At 38.8% G+C, this 14,906-nt stretch overlaps 1 protein-coding gene across 5 annotated transcripts in view; it reads right to left on the reverse strand.

The window, feature by feature from the left end:
* Nucleotides 1-14,906, reverse strand: part of Add3 (adducin 3) — a 112,610-nt gene that overhangs the window by 32,172 nt on the left and 65,532 nt on the right. The window lies entirely within an intron of this gene.

Here is a 14,906-nt window from a genome sequence, read left to right on the forward strand (position 1 = left end):
AGCCTTTTGCTAGCTAGCTCTTATATCTTAAATTAGCCCATAACTATTAATCTATGTATTGCCACATGTTCCATGGCTTTACCTGCGTCCCATTACATGTTGCTCCTTGGGCGGCTCAATGGTGTCTCTCTCTGCCTTCTTCCTGTCTCTCTTTGAATTTCCCACCTGCCTCTAAGCTGCCTTGCCATAGACCAAACAGCTTTATTTATCAACCAATCAGAGCAACACATATTCGCAGCATACAGAAAGTTTAACCAATACAACTAAACTGTATCTAAATAAATGTGCATGGATCCTGTTAACAGTACCTAGAATACAGTATCACAAATACTTCTCATGCAGACTCAAGGAGTTGTGGAATGTAACATGGTTACATAACAGTTTTCCTAAGCTATACATAGTTAAAACATAAAACTCCCTGGGACATGAAATGAAATGCAGCATTAGAGGGAATAGGCATTTAGTAGCTAGTATTCAGATCTTAGTACCAGTTAGGAGACACACCAAAAGATACAGCAGGGGAAATACTAACTCAAGCATGCACTTGATAGAAACTTGCTCTGTGGTCAGAGCAGTTTAAATATGACTACTCTCTATGAGATCTCTCTCATAGCTAAATGTTGTTGAAATGGTCTAGGAATTTCAGCTGATTACTAGCCTAAAAAATTTTAAAATAAATTCTGAAAGTTTCCATCTATGTGCTCTTTCTAACCAAAAAGCAGCCTAGTACAGAGATTGGACTATGGATAGATTTTTACGCATCAGCCACTGGGCCAAGGAATGCACATAGACTGGCTCATTTACTACTCATAATTTTGTGTACATACATCACCTTCACATTACAGATGAGGAAATGAAGTAAAAAAGCTACCAATTGATGGGGATGACTGATGGGGATTTGTGGCTAGGTCTGTTGAAGTCTGCAGCCCATGATCCTAATCAACAAGTTTGGCAGGTAGGTTCTTTTTCAATGTCAGTTCATTATCAGTGTTGGAAAGCCTGAACCTCCATCCAACACAAACACACACACGCACACGCACACACACTGCCCTCTCTTGAAAGGAGCTTGTTCATCAGTCATCTCTGGCTCCCATGCCTCCCAAGAAAGGGATACCTTAGTGGTGGAGTATCCACTCAGCTTCAAACAATTTACTGAAAGCATAAATACTTCTATTTCCAGTTAATATCTGATAAGTTTCAGCTACATGGTACTTTTTCTTTAAAACTGAGCACACCTTTTAAAAATACATATCCATCCAGGCTTGCTTTTAGTACTTACGAGTAATATACACCTGTACTTATAAACAGCATAAACTAGTGTAAACTAGTGTGCAAACCAGTATCATATTCTTTGAAGAGAGAGCTCTGTCAGCTGAAAAAATATACTTTTTAACATAAAATGTAAAGACTTCTGGCAGTTATCACTGTAAACCTGTCAGCCCTCTGGGTTTTCCTCTGGTGTAGTCTTTGGCTAAACAGATTAGAAATAAGACACTAGGAGTGGAGCCAGTGAAATGACTCAGTAGGTGAAGATACCTGCTGCCAAGGCTGACAACCTGAGCTTGAACAAAGAACCAACTCCTGAAATTCGACCTCTGATATCCACACATGCATGCAAATAAATGAGTGTAATACAATTTTTAAGAAGGTATTGAGGGAATGGGAATCTAGCTTAGTGTAGAGCACTTGCCTAGTAGCACAAGGCTCTGGAGTTGATTCTCAGCTCTGGGTATTGGGGTGGGGAGAGCTGAGGAGAAGACACTGAGAATACACAAAACTATTTTAACAAGTCTTATGTCAAGAATCTGTAGAGTAACAATCCAGCATGAATGTTGACAGACTAGGACAAGACACAAATAGATGTGGTATGCTAGAATGGTGGCTTGAAAAATAGTAATCCACAATAAGAAAAACATTTTCTATTGTATTCACATAAAACATTAGGATATATAATGAAATGAATTAATGATGTGATACTTTGATGGTAATCCTGATATTTTAATGTCTTTTTCTCTGCCCCCTTTTTAAAGAAATGCTAATGATACTGATTACTGATTTATTAGTGGGTTGTACCATATGGTTTCAAGGTGCTACTCTAGAAATTCTAAGTTACAGTCAGTTAAAAAACCAAAAAGAAAGATGCATGTGGTGTGTGTGTATGGTACGACACACAGAGAATGAGTGTATGTGAGACAGAAGAGAAAGGTGTGATGCCTTGATTTTTTTTCCATGTATATGTGTGTATGGTTAGGTCCATGCGAGGACGAGTGTGTGTGTGATATGCCATATACAGGTGTGCATGGGAGGTCAGAGGTTGACATTAGATGCATTCTGTGATTGGATCACTAGGGCTTGCTGGCTGCCAGTCCAGCTCCAGGCTCAGTAACAGACCCTGCTCTGGCTGGGCAGTGGTAGCACACATCTTTAATACCATAACAGGCAGAGGCAGGCGGATCTCTGAGTTCTAGGCCAACCTGGTCTACAGAATGAGTTCCAAGACAGCCAGAGCTACATAAAGAGACCCCATCTTAGAAGGGGAGGTGGAGATTCTGCCTGAAAAGAATAAGGCAGACAGTGAAAGAACAGGTCATTCAATGTCCTTCTCCTTCATATACATAGGTACACATATCCACACACATACATCCACAGATGTCACACATGCACAATCTCCAGTTCACAAAACAAACACACAAAAAAATGAAGTACTGGCATTTTATAACAGGTTGGATCATGAAACACCATGAAAAGTGAACGAAGCCAGTTACCACAGACCACATGAAATGTCCAAACAGGCAGGCCTGTAGAATAAGAATCTGGATTATTGGATGTTTAAGGCTGGGAGAAAATAAGAGGTAGTTTCTAGTGAGATTGCTTCTAAAGAATGATGAAAATGTCTTAAAATTATGACTAAAATTGTACAATTCTGTGACTAACCAGGCTGGGGGTTTAACTCAGCTGGCAGTTTTTGCCTAGAATACATGAAGCCCTGGGTTTGATCTCCAGCAACATATAAACCAAGTGTGGTGGTACAAGCCTGTAATCCTAGGACTTGGGATGTGGAGGCAGGAGGATCAAAAATTTAAGGTCATCCTTGACTACCTAGCAAGTTCCAGGCTAGGTTGGACTACTTGAGACCCTGCTTTAAAACAACAACAACAAAGAAACAATCATATACTTTAACTAGGAAAAGCATATGATGTGTGATTTATGTCCCTATTAAGATTACTACCACTGGGCGGTGGTGGCACACCCCTTTAATCCCAGCACTCGGGAAGTAGAGCCAGGCTGATCTCTGTGAGTTCGAGGCCAGCCTGGTCTACAGAGCGAGATCCAGGACAGACACCAAAACTACACAGAGAAACCCTGTCTCAAAAAACCAAAAGAAAAAAAAAAAAGAAAGAAAAAAGATTATTACCTTAAAATTCTCACTAGAGAAGCCCCTGACCATCTTGCAAATTTGGAGTGAGGCCTGTCCTGTATGCAGGGCGCTGAGCTGCATTTGTAACTCCTTCTAACTAACCTGCTCATAGTACTGTAAGTCTATGAGTACTATGAGTTTACAGCTCGTATAGGCTATAAACAATTCAAACAGAAAGACTACTCATAAAAAGTCTTTCAAAACTTCAAATTCTTGGTAGTTTTAACTGTTTTCCAATATGGATAGATGTTGTGCTTTCAAGTCTCAGCCTACTGTCCCACACTTGGAATAATAATCAAACATGTCAAGACTTCAAAGCAGCACTTGATTAAGAAACAAGCACTGTTTATTGTGTTAGCTCTTCTGACCATAACTATGGAATGGTGAGGACATTTAAAGTTCTAGAAAACAACTTAGACCCTGTACAAACTGTAACAAACCATATCCTTAACCACTGAAGTTTTATTTAAGCTCAGAAAGACATAAGTTGCTTTTATCTGCTGGCCACAGTTTTATATACAACTGACACAAAAATGATCAAGACATGTAGCTGAGAAAAATGAAACAAACTGGCACCAGACAATGAAGACGGCACTTTCTATGGTCTCCTAAGAGGAAGATTTAATTATCCCACAACACACTACATCTTATTGCTACAATGGCTATTGATACTATGCCAGTTCTCTTGGACTATGTTGGATTTAAAGACCACATTTTGCAGATGAGACCAAATTATATATTCTTTCAGATGGTGATTTTTCTTTTTAAAGTATAATGCTCAAGGTATCATATACTGGTACAAAATCATAGCAATGGCATTTATTAGTGTTACATGTCATTTTCAGATTATTCCACAGTCTAAATTTACTTCTTCAATGAAATTTAAGTGAATAGGCCCATCACACCATACTTGTTTATACTTAATAAATGCCACTGTACAAATAATGCTAAAGGAAGAGCTAAAGTCCAGTGGTTTATGAATGACCTTATTGGTCTATCAATTTAGTATGTACAGATAGATGCAGGAGTGAGATAATCATATAATGGTTTCATCTAAGTACTGAAGGAACATGTTTTTCCTTAAGTGCTAAGTTATTAAAGATATAGAAATGTCCATTAACATTTTATTAATATTATACCCTTTCACTTAGTCTTTAAACACTTGGAAGCAAAAGAGAATTAGCCCAAATTTGTTTTTCTCCAGATTGTTTATCAATGAAGAGGTAGTAATAATGAGATATACTTAAATACACACATTCAGCATGAACATGCTCAATGCTCCTAGAACAGGCCTCTCCCACCACCCACTTCCTCATGACCTTTCATCTTACATACTTGCTCTTTTTCCCCAGTAGTGCTGAATAAAATAAGTGAATAAGCTTCCTAAGGACAGATAGTATTAGGAGATGGTCGAACTAGAAAGTGTAATGTAGGCAACAATAAATGGCATCATAAAACACTGCAGTATATTCCACACAATTCTGAATTCTAAGCAAAAAAAGAAAAGTATGCAGGGTAAGGGCCTTTAGCTGAAAGGTACAGAAGACCACACAAGCACTGCTCAGTATTTTGGAAGTTGTAGTTGTTAATCTTACAGATAACTGCTATGTATCATTTATAGGCTATCAGCCAAATGTGCAAATTTCCATTTTATCTCTAAAACTAAGCAAGCATCAATTTGAAAGCTTGAGGGCTTTATCATGAAATGAGCTTGGAAAAGATTATATTGCAATCTAATGAGTACAATATACCAAATGAATGGGGGTGTGACAGACATTAAGAAAGCCAGATAGGTGATACATTCCTAAAACTCAGGAGATAAAGGAAGAAAGATGGGGAGTTTAAGGCCAGTGGGGTTAACATTGACTCAAGAACAACAACAAAGAAATGAAGGAAAAATCGGTTTATAATGGGTAAGGTATGGAGTCTGGTGTGGTGCTCATGCCTGTATCCCAGGACTAGATAGAGTTCAAGGCCAGCTTAGGTCACACAGTGAGTTCCATACAAGCCTGATCTATAGTGTGTGACTGTCAAATAAGTACAAGAGAAGAAAGTGGGGGGAGAGATAACATGGTAGAGGTGCTTGCCTACAGGCCTGACACCCTGATTCTAATCCTGGAATCCCACAGTGTCAGGAGAGAACCAACTCTCTATAGAGTTGTCCTCTGACCTACACACACACACACACACACACACACACACACACACACACTCACATTGCATGTACACATACAATAAAAAATTTAGGGCCGGGCGGTGGTGGTGCACATCTTTAATCCCAGCACTCGGGAGGCAGAGCCAGGCGGATCTCTGTGAGTTCGAGGCCAGCCTGGTCTCCAAAGCGAGTTCCAGAAAAGGCACAAAGCTACACAGAGAAACCCTGTCTTGGAAAAAAAAATTAAAACCACAAAAATCAAAGATGGGCACAAAATATAAACTTATGTATACATATACATGCCAAAACTAATCATTAATTCATTTTGTAACCATACACTTTCAGATATTGTGTTCTACATAATCTCATTTATTCTGATGAACAGTCTACATATATTTCTCTAGTCATCATTTGTTCTCAACATGGAGTATTTGGAAATGGTTGAGGGAAAAAAAATAGACTTTTCCTTCCATGAGAAAGATGACTTGAGATTAGTTCTGTTACTGAGTCCCCTAGTATCAGTGACATTTTAAAAAGTGAGATCCAGGAAATGATCCAGAATGTTGACAGATCATGATAAATGAGGGGTTTATAAGGAAAAGAATCATTGAAGATTCAGAGTTTAGAGAAAGATTCATCACTCACAGTTTCTAGCAATACCTCAAATCTTTGGCTCATTACCCAGATTCTCCTCCTGGGAATGAGGATCAACTCCCACATACTTCATGAACTTAAGTCTACTTAATTATTTGTGCAGGACTAAGTTTCAAAAATCAAAACTTCTTGCTTTTGACATTTCAGTTATGTTTGAAGTCAAATTCACTTTTAACTATTACTGCAATAACCACACTCAGTATAAAATTTTTTTAACCAATATTAAAAATACAAGCGATACAGAAAACTTCCCCAAACCCTCATTTTACATCTTCCTTTCTTTTCTTTTCTTTTCTTTTTTTTTTTTTTGCTTTTTTGTGACAGGGTTTCTCTATGTAGCTCTGGCTGTCCTAGAGCTCTGAAGACCAGGCTGGCCTCGAACTCACAAAGATCCACCTGCCTCTGCTTCTCAAGTGCTGGGATTAAAGGTGAACACCACCAGCACCTGGCTTACATCTATTTCTTAAGATAAAAAAAATTTGGGCCGGGCGTGGTGGTGGTGCACGCCTTTAATCCCAGCACTGGGAGGCAGAGCCAGGCGGATCTCTGTGAGTTTGAGGCCAGCCTGGGCTACAGAGTGAGTTCCAGAAAAGGCACAAAGCTACAGAGAGAAACCCTGTCTTGAAAAAAAAAAATTGGTTGTTTGCTTTGTGATGATTTGTTTTGTTTTGGTTTTTTTTGGACATGAACTTTCAATCCTCTTGCCTCCAACTCCCAAATTCTGGGATTACAGGTATACCAAAAAAATTTTCAGTTCTATACAATCTGAAGAAATACAGTCCTATAAGGCACATTATTAAACACAAGCGGGGCTTGTAAAAGAAACTTTTACCCCAAAGTCTAGAGAACTGAGTTGTTACTATCCATTGTACTTCTGAATTTCATTCCTAAGATGCTCTCTGTGATCAGTGGAGATAGGAGAGGGCTGGACGGAGGAGGACAATAAGACAAAGGGCCTTACTTCAAGTGGAGAAGAGGCTGGAGAAATGGTTCAGCAGGTAAGAGCATGTACCTTGCAGAGGACCTGAGTTCCATTCCCAGTACTACACTGGGCAGCTCACAAATGCCTATTAATCCCAACTCCAGGGAATTTACTGCCTCTGACCTCGGTAGGTACCTACAGTCAGACATGCACATGCGTGCATGTACACACATAATTAAAAATATTAAAAATAAGCTCAGTGGTGGCGGTGGTGCACATCTTTAATCCCAGCACTTGGAGGCAGAGGCAGGTGGATCTCTATGAGTTTGAGGCTAGCCTGGTCTAAAGAGTGAGTTCCAGGACAGCCAGGGCTACACAGAAAAAGCCTGTCTCAAAAAACAAACAAACAAACAAAACTAAATAAATAAAAAGTGGAAGAAAATACACACAAAAAATTTAATGGAGACTTTGCTCTATTTCAGGTATTTCAGCTAGAGACTTTTGGCTTTCTTTCTCTTAACTTATAAAACACAGCTGCTAAAGTCAACACATTTTTACTACAAAGGGGTCTGATTTGAACAAGACCTTCCAAGCCTTTATATTTGGTCTTGTAAGAGGGCCCACACAATCACAACTCGATCTGATTTCTTCTTGGAAATCTTAGTGCTAAGCCATAGAAGTGCAACTCATTAAGTGCAGGAAATGGTGCCTAGAAATTACTTCAAGTATTTTTTGGTTATAACCTGCCAGACCTGATGATGATTTTTAAGTGAAGTCTACAAAAAGATATTCTCCATAACCCCAGAAATGTTATTTTTTCCACAAAAGCAGTTTTTCAAATCTTTGTTTGCCAAAAGAATCATCCTTTAGGTCTCAAGTTTTTTTTTTTTTACATTTTTATTTTATTATTTATTTGTGTGAGCACATTTGTGTGCCAAGGCACTCCTGTAGAGGGCAGAGAACAAGCTCAGGAGTTGTTTCTCCCCTCCTACCTTTTGCTCTGGGGTCAACTCAGGTTAATGGGTTTGGTTAGCAGGTGCTTTTATCTACTGGGCCATCTTGCCAGCCCTAAAGCTGAAGTTTGATATTCCATAGAGAACAGATAATTTCCAACTTAGGATGGTTTGACTCACAATTTTTTTTTTAACTTCATGATATTGTGAGAGCAATATATATTCAACAGAAATGGTACTTCGAATTTTGATCTTTTTTATAGGCCTAGCACAATATACAGTGGGATAGTCTCTTTTTCTTCTCAAGTTAATTAAAATCTTTATTAACTAACTTCTGATATCAGAAAAATAAGACAATACTCATTAAACATGTAATATTGGTGCTTTGGCCACCCTATGGGATATTTCTCTCTCTTCTTAAAAAACTTCTTCCAATATTTTTTTATTGTATGTGTATGGGGGCTTGCATGTATGTCTGTGCACCACATGCATGCAGCAGTGCCTGAGGTCAGCAGAAGGCATCAGATGCCCTGGGACTGAAATGATAGATATTATAGATAGCTGTAAACTGCTAGGTGGGTGCTGGGAACCAAGAGCAGTAAGTGCTCTTAAGCACTGAGCCATTTCTCGGACCAGGGTTATTTTCTCTTGCTACTGGGAGGCAGTAATCCATTGCTCTTGGTTACCCACTCAACTAAAAACACAGTCAGTACTCTACAGTATACTAAGCTGCTCTGCTATTGTGCTTGCTAGGTAAGTTTATGAAATGCATTTTCAATTTATGAAGGCTTTATAGGAAGTAACCCAATCACAAGTTAAAGAGCATCTATACTGAGTTGGATTAACAACTGTCCCCAAGCTCTGTTATGTCCTGAGAACCTCTGAACATGACCTTATTTCTAGTAAGGAAATAAAAGATCTGGACAGAGGAGGCACATGCGGACAGACAAAGGGTAGGTGATAGAGGCAACAAGCTGCAAACCTAGAAACACTATGCATCAGTGGCCATTTCTAGAAGCCAGAAGAGGCATGGCCTAGATTCCCCCCCCCCCCCACCTCTAAAACATGGTTCTCAATCTGTGGGTCACTATCCCTTTGGGGGTCAAATGACCCTTTCACAGGGGTTGCTTAAGACCATCGGAAAACACAGATATTTACATTATGATTCATAACAGTAGAAAAATTACAATTATAAATAGCAACAAAAATAATGTTATGGTTGGGATTCACCACAACATGAGGAACAGTATTAAAGGGTTGCAGCGTCAGGAAGGTTGAGAACCAGTGCTCCAAAGGAACCAGTCTGCAGACACCTTGCACTTCAGGCCTCCACAACTCTAAAAGAATAATAAAATGCTGTTGTTTCTAGCTATCTAGTTTTGTACTGTGTTATATAGCACTAGTAAACTAATCTATTCCAATGGAATTTCCATCCTAATATGTACTTAGGGAACATTTTACTCTCCTAACAGTGTAAAGAGCACACTTCTGTAGAATCAAAGCTCTGCCGAACTAGCAAAATACATTAAAGTAGTAATTTGAACAAAACATCTGATATAAAGACAATGTGTTTTTCCACCATGCTGTAACCTTTGCTAAGTACATCAGAATGAAAAGTATCCAAGGAAATGTGAACCAAGAAAACGTTATCATGTTAGACTCTGAACAAAAATATCTTTGTAAAACCCTGTGAAGATAATTCAAAATGAATTCCAATCATAAATACAAGTTGCAACAGGTTTTACTGCTTTTGCCATAGCTGAAATGTTAAAGTAGGTATCAGATCATAAAATATTAGTTTGAAGAAATGTCCTTTTCACTTAAGCAAGGGTGGATTTCAAATGTCACTTGTTCTGCTTACATGCTTGCCATGTATGCATGCGTTTCTGCCCTTCTCTCTACATGAGAAACTGTTTACACCATGTCTGAAGCTTTAGCAGCATGCTGACTCTGGTCCCTCCGGTTATGAGAAACTGTAAGAAGCTGGCTTAATGCACCTTAGTGTCAAGTTCATGTTGTTACTGGATCCCACACTGATATGTGACTTTACTTAATTATTAAGAAACAGACAAAAGTGTTGCTGAATCACTAATTTCTAAGACCCCCTAAATCACTGAGTGACCTAAATCCCTTCTTATTTTTCTCCTGCATAATTTCAAATACTCAAATGCTAAACTTTCCCATTGCTTCTCTATGTGGACTTCTACCAATTACCACCCTTTGCCAAAAGCACCCTGTCCCTGTGTTCTGCCTACATGCCAGGGCTTGACAAATCCCTCACACTCACTGTTCACGTAACTGGGCTCTTTCCATTTGCCTTTTGTGAAGAAACTGCCCTCTTCTCAAGGGTTTATTTACCTGAATTCTAAATCTTTGTTCAGCCACTCTGTCCTATTTTAGTCTGTGTTTTCACCAAACCACATTGGAATAAAAATACAGCAAGAAGGGAAATGTTCACTAAGTAGCCAACATTTCTTGAGCTCCCATCGTTGTTTAACTGCTTTAATGATGGAGCATGTTTTGAGTCACTGAATCTCACAATAACCCTGAGAGGTGAGTGCTGTTATCCCAACATATTGATAAGGAAATGTCTTAGCTACCTTTCTATTACTGTGAAGAGACACCATAACCAACACAACTTATAAAAGAGAGCATTTAATTGGGGGCTTAGGGTTTCAGAGGGTGAGTCCCATGACCATCATGGTGGGATTGTGGCAGTAGGTGGGCAGGCATAGTGTTGGAGGAGAAGCTGAGAAGTAGCTGAGAGCGTGCATCTGATCCATAAGCAAAATGCAGAGTTGGCCACCTGGAATAGTGTTGGCTTTTTAAATTCCAAAGCCAACCCCCCAGTGACAGATCTCCTCCAAGGTCACATCTCTTAATTCTTGCCAAACAGTTCCAACTGGGGACTAACCATTCAGACATATGAGCCCATGGGGGCCATTCTCAAACTACCACAGGAAACAAGCAAAGATGAGATACTATTTACCTAAGCTCACACTCTGATGTTTGGCTCTAGAACCACAATTCTCTTTACCTCCACTGATGTTTCCAAAGTTTGAGTCATTTAGACCTAAAGTTGTTAAGATCTTTTGGCAAATTTTTTCAACTTCTTTTCCTATCAAATCAAGGTTCCCATTTTTAAATATGAACTCTTTTGTAAAATAATGTATCTTCATAGACTGGCTATCTTCAAAATGAAGTTTATCTGAATACCAGAAGAATGAAATAAAGGGTTTGGTCCTCAGGAATTTTCATCAAATCAGTAACCAACAAACAAAATCCCTGGTTATTCACAAAATTCAATGATCTACAAGTGGAATATAGACTACAATTATAATTTTATAATTTTGAACTTTAAAAAGGAATGGCTTTTTCTGGACCCTGGTATCTAGATTACATGTGCCCTGTTATTTTACCCCAAACTATGTCAGACATGAATTGCTGTGTATATTCATCTGAAGAGGTCTAGATTCTGTCTGATACAGAAATAAGATCTAGCTGTGAAAAGCATGACTACTGACAAGAATAAGGAATGGAAGTGAGTTTGTGTCTTGGTGCTTTAGGACACCTAACTCCTTCACCTTCGAGAGGACTCAGTCTCTCCTGGCACAGAGACAGTGAGGAGACAATGAGAAGGGAGAAACAACCCAAATTTCCAAACTGTCTGAGAGCTCAAGTTTTGATAAAAAATAGGAAAATCTAAGAGGATTTTAAAAGTCCAATATCAAACTCATGGGGGAAGAGATATTAAACCAACTCATCATTTAATTTGTGGGAGTCTATTTTAAAACCAGCAACAGAAATGCTGATTTTTAGAAGATGAAGAATCATTAAAGATATTGAGAAACAACATTAATTTAAGAATATAAGTAATTTCTACAAGAAACATTGTCTTTTCTGATACAACTTGGTGTTAAAGTTTAAAAGAACATGAGGTGTTACTGTTTTGTTTTAGCCTATCATTTCTCCATGAAGAAACAGGTCCTAAGAGATAGAACCTAATTTGCCCAAACTCCTCAACTTTATCTTACTTAATACTTTTCATATTATGGAGATACACAGAATGTTGACTAGAGATCACATGATTCATTGATATAAAAAAGTTCTGAAATATGAATAACACTTTTTGAAATTCCTTTAAAGATTTTGGTAAGACACAAATTTTAAAACCAATGGGCAGTAAATAGATTGTCTTTGAAAATAGACACATAATATCTTAAGTTCCGGTTCATTTTTAAGGGATTTATAAATATGCATTCAGGGTTATAAACACAGGAAAAATTGGAGTGCTTGTTTTCATAACAATTTTAAGCAATTTGTAGTATTTTTAATACTGAGCCCTGCTTTCATGATAATTCACTTGAAGATAAACTTTAAGTCTCTCTTTCTTTTTTGTGCCATTCACATGATTGCTAGCTATAGCTTAAATTCAGCTTGAAGTGGGATTCTTGTTTCTCTGAGGCTCACAAAGACTAGACTTAGCTTAGTTCTTTAGTGCCTATTTAGTTGGACTTAAAACCTATATCAAATACTTTATTATCAAATAAAAAGCCATCATCATGGCTTAGTAATTTAAGTAGTTCTCCAGAGTTTGGCAAATAAGTTGTGTCTACTTTAGATTTTTATTGTCAAGGAATAATGCTATATTCTTGTAAAAGGCTACAGAGTTTTGTTTTAAACATCTAAAGGTAGTGTGAACACTATAACCCTTGGGGTCTTTGGCTGCTATTGAGGAGCACAAAGCCACCTATTACAATTTTTTTTTTCAGAATACTATTTCCCTAGCCCCTCCCATTAAGGTAGAAAGACATCTTGGAGTCCTATCTATAAGAAAAACTTGGGCTGGAGAGATGGCTCAGTGGTTAAGAGCACTGACTGCTTTCCCAGAGGACCCAGGTTCAATTCCCAGGACCCACATAACAGCTCACAGCTGTCCGTAACTCTAATTCCAGGGGATCCGATACCCTCATATAGACATACATGCAGGCAAAAACACTAACACACACAAAAATAAAAACTAAAAAAAAAAAAAAAATTGGGGGCTGGAGAGATGGCTCAGTGGTTAAGAGCATTGGCAGCTCTTCCAAAGGTCCTGAGGTCAATTCCCAGCAACCACATGGTGGCTCACAGCCACCTATAATGGGATCTGATGCCCTCTTCTGGCATGCAGGTGTACATGCAGATAAGTCTTAATAAATTATAAAAAAAGAAAAACTTAGGAGGCTAGGGATGTAGTTCAGTCACACACTGCCTCCATGGGCTCAGTCAGAGTGTAAAGCTGGTATGCACCGCCCAACACCGTCCTCAGTCTTTAGCACTGCATAGAAGAGGAAGGGTGGTGTGCATGCTTGTAACCACAGCACTTGGGAGGTGGAGGCTATTCTTGACTTAGTGAGTTCCAGGCCTGCCTGGGCTGAATGAAGCTGTCTCAAACAAAACAAAACAAATGTACAGAACATTAGGAATCATGGTGGTGGTGGTGCTGTGATCTTAAACAATATTCAGGCTCTGAAAAATGGGTATAAGAGGCTACAAATGTCAGTCCCTCCTAGGTGTAGTGGGAAGTAGTTTTTCCTAACAGCCACTCCCCCAGAGGCTGGCCACATCTCTTATACATCTAGACTATTTTCTCTTCTCATCTCTATTATCAGTTATCCGTATTTTGAGGTCTTATTCAAAGCCAACTCACTCCCCTCTCTATCAGAATTAGCCTTTCCCCACTGCACCCCATTGCTCCTAAAGTATTTTTGTCTTGTCTGTAGAGAAACTGGACCAATAACTAACTTTATTATGCACATAAAAGTTACACAATAGTGCCACTGACTCTTGATATTACACTCTACCAACCTAAGAAGAAACTAGGACAGAGGTTTAGAACAAGCTTCAGGTTTGATCAAACTGCTCTGGTACCCAAGGTACTGGTTTGGTTTGAGGTAATGAATACTGTGACTTGCATTTGAAATACATTAATTTGACTTCAAAATCATTAAAGAGAAGTATGAGAGTATAAGAGCAATTTTAAAAGGCTATATGTATTGAATATTTTGAGACCAGATACAAACAATACTATAAAAATATTACCGTTTAAAGAAAAGAAAGCAGGGGCTGAGAAGATGGCTTAGTAGATCAGTGCTTTTAGTACTTAAGGACCTGAGTTTGGAACTCCAGCACCCATGTAGAAGTCAAGACACACACCTGTAACTGAAACACTGGAGTGGGGAAGGGTGTGTGGACAGGCAGATTCCTGGTGTTCTGTGGTTAGTCAGTCTCACCCAATCAGGGAGCTCCAGGTTCAGAAAGAGACCTTGTCTCAACAAGTAAGGTGGAGAGTGACAGGAAGAGACTTGATGATAACTCTGTCCTGCACCTACACCTACACACACACACCTACACCTACACACACACACACACACACACACACACGTACACACCTACACCTACACACACACACACAAAAAAAAAAAACCAAAACAAAACAAAACAAAGTAACAAAAACTAAACCCTGAAAACACTACTGATCCAAATAGCACACAGTAATTTAGGTATTAGGGAAAGGCATAAAGAAATATAGGCAGCAGTCTAGTTCCTTTTTTGAAGAACTTTCTAGTTTAAATTGTATCTATTACTGTGTGTATACATGGGGGAGGGAATGGCATGGCATGTGTGTGGTGGTCAGAGGGTAACTTTGTGGAGTCAGTTCTCTCCTTCCACCTTTACGCGCTTTCTGGGGATGAAACTCAGGTTACCGCGTTTGTGCACCACACACCTTTACCCATGGAGCCACCTTGTCAGCCCAGGACT

Source organism: Peromyscus californicus, unplaced genomic scaffold (genome assembly GCF_007827085.1).
Source record: "Peromyscus californicus insignis strain IS unplaced genomic scaffold, ASM782708v3 Scaffold_4__1_contigs__length_199733344, whole genome shotgun sequence".
Classification (NCBI taxonomy): domain Eukaryota; kingdom Metazoa; phylum Chordata; class Mammalia; order Rodentia; family Cricetidae; genus Peromyscus; species Peromyscus californicus.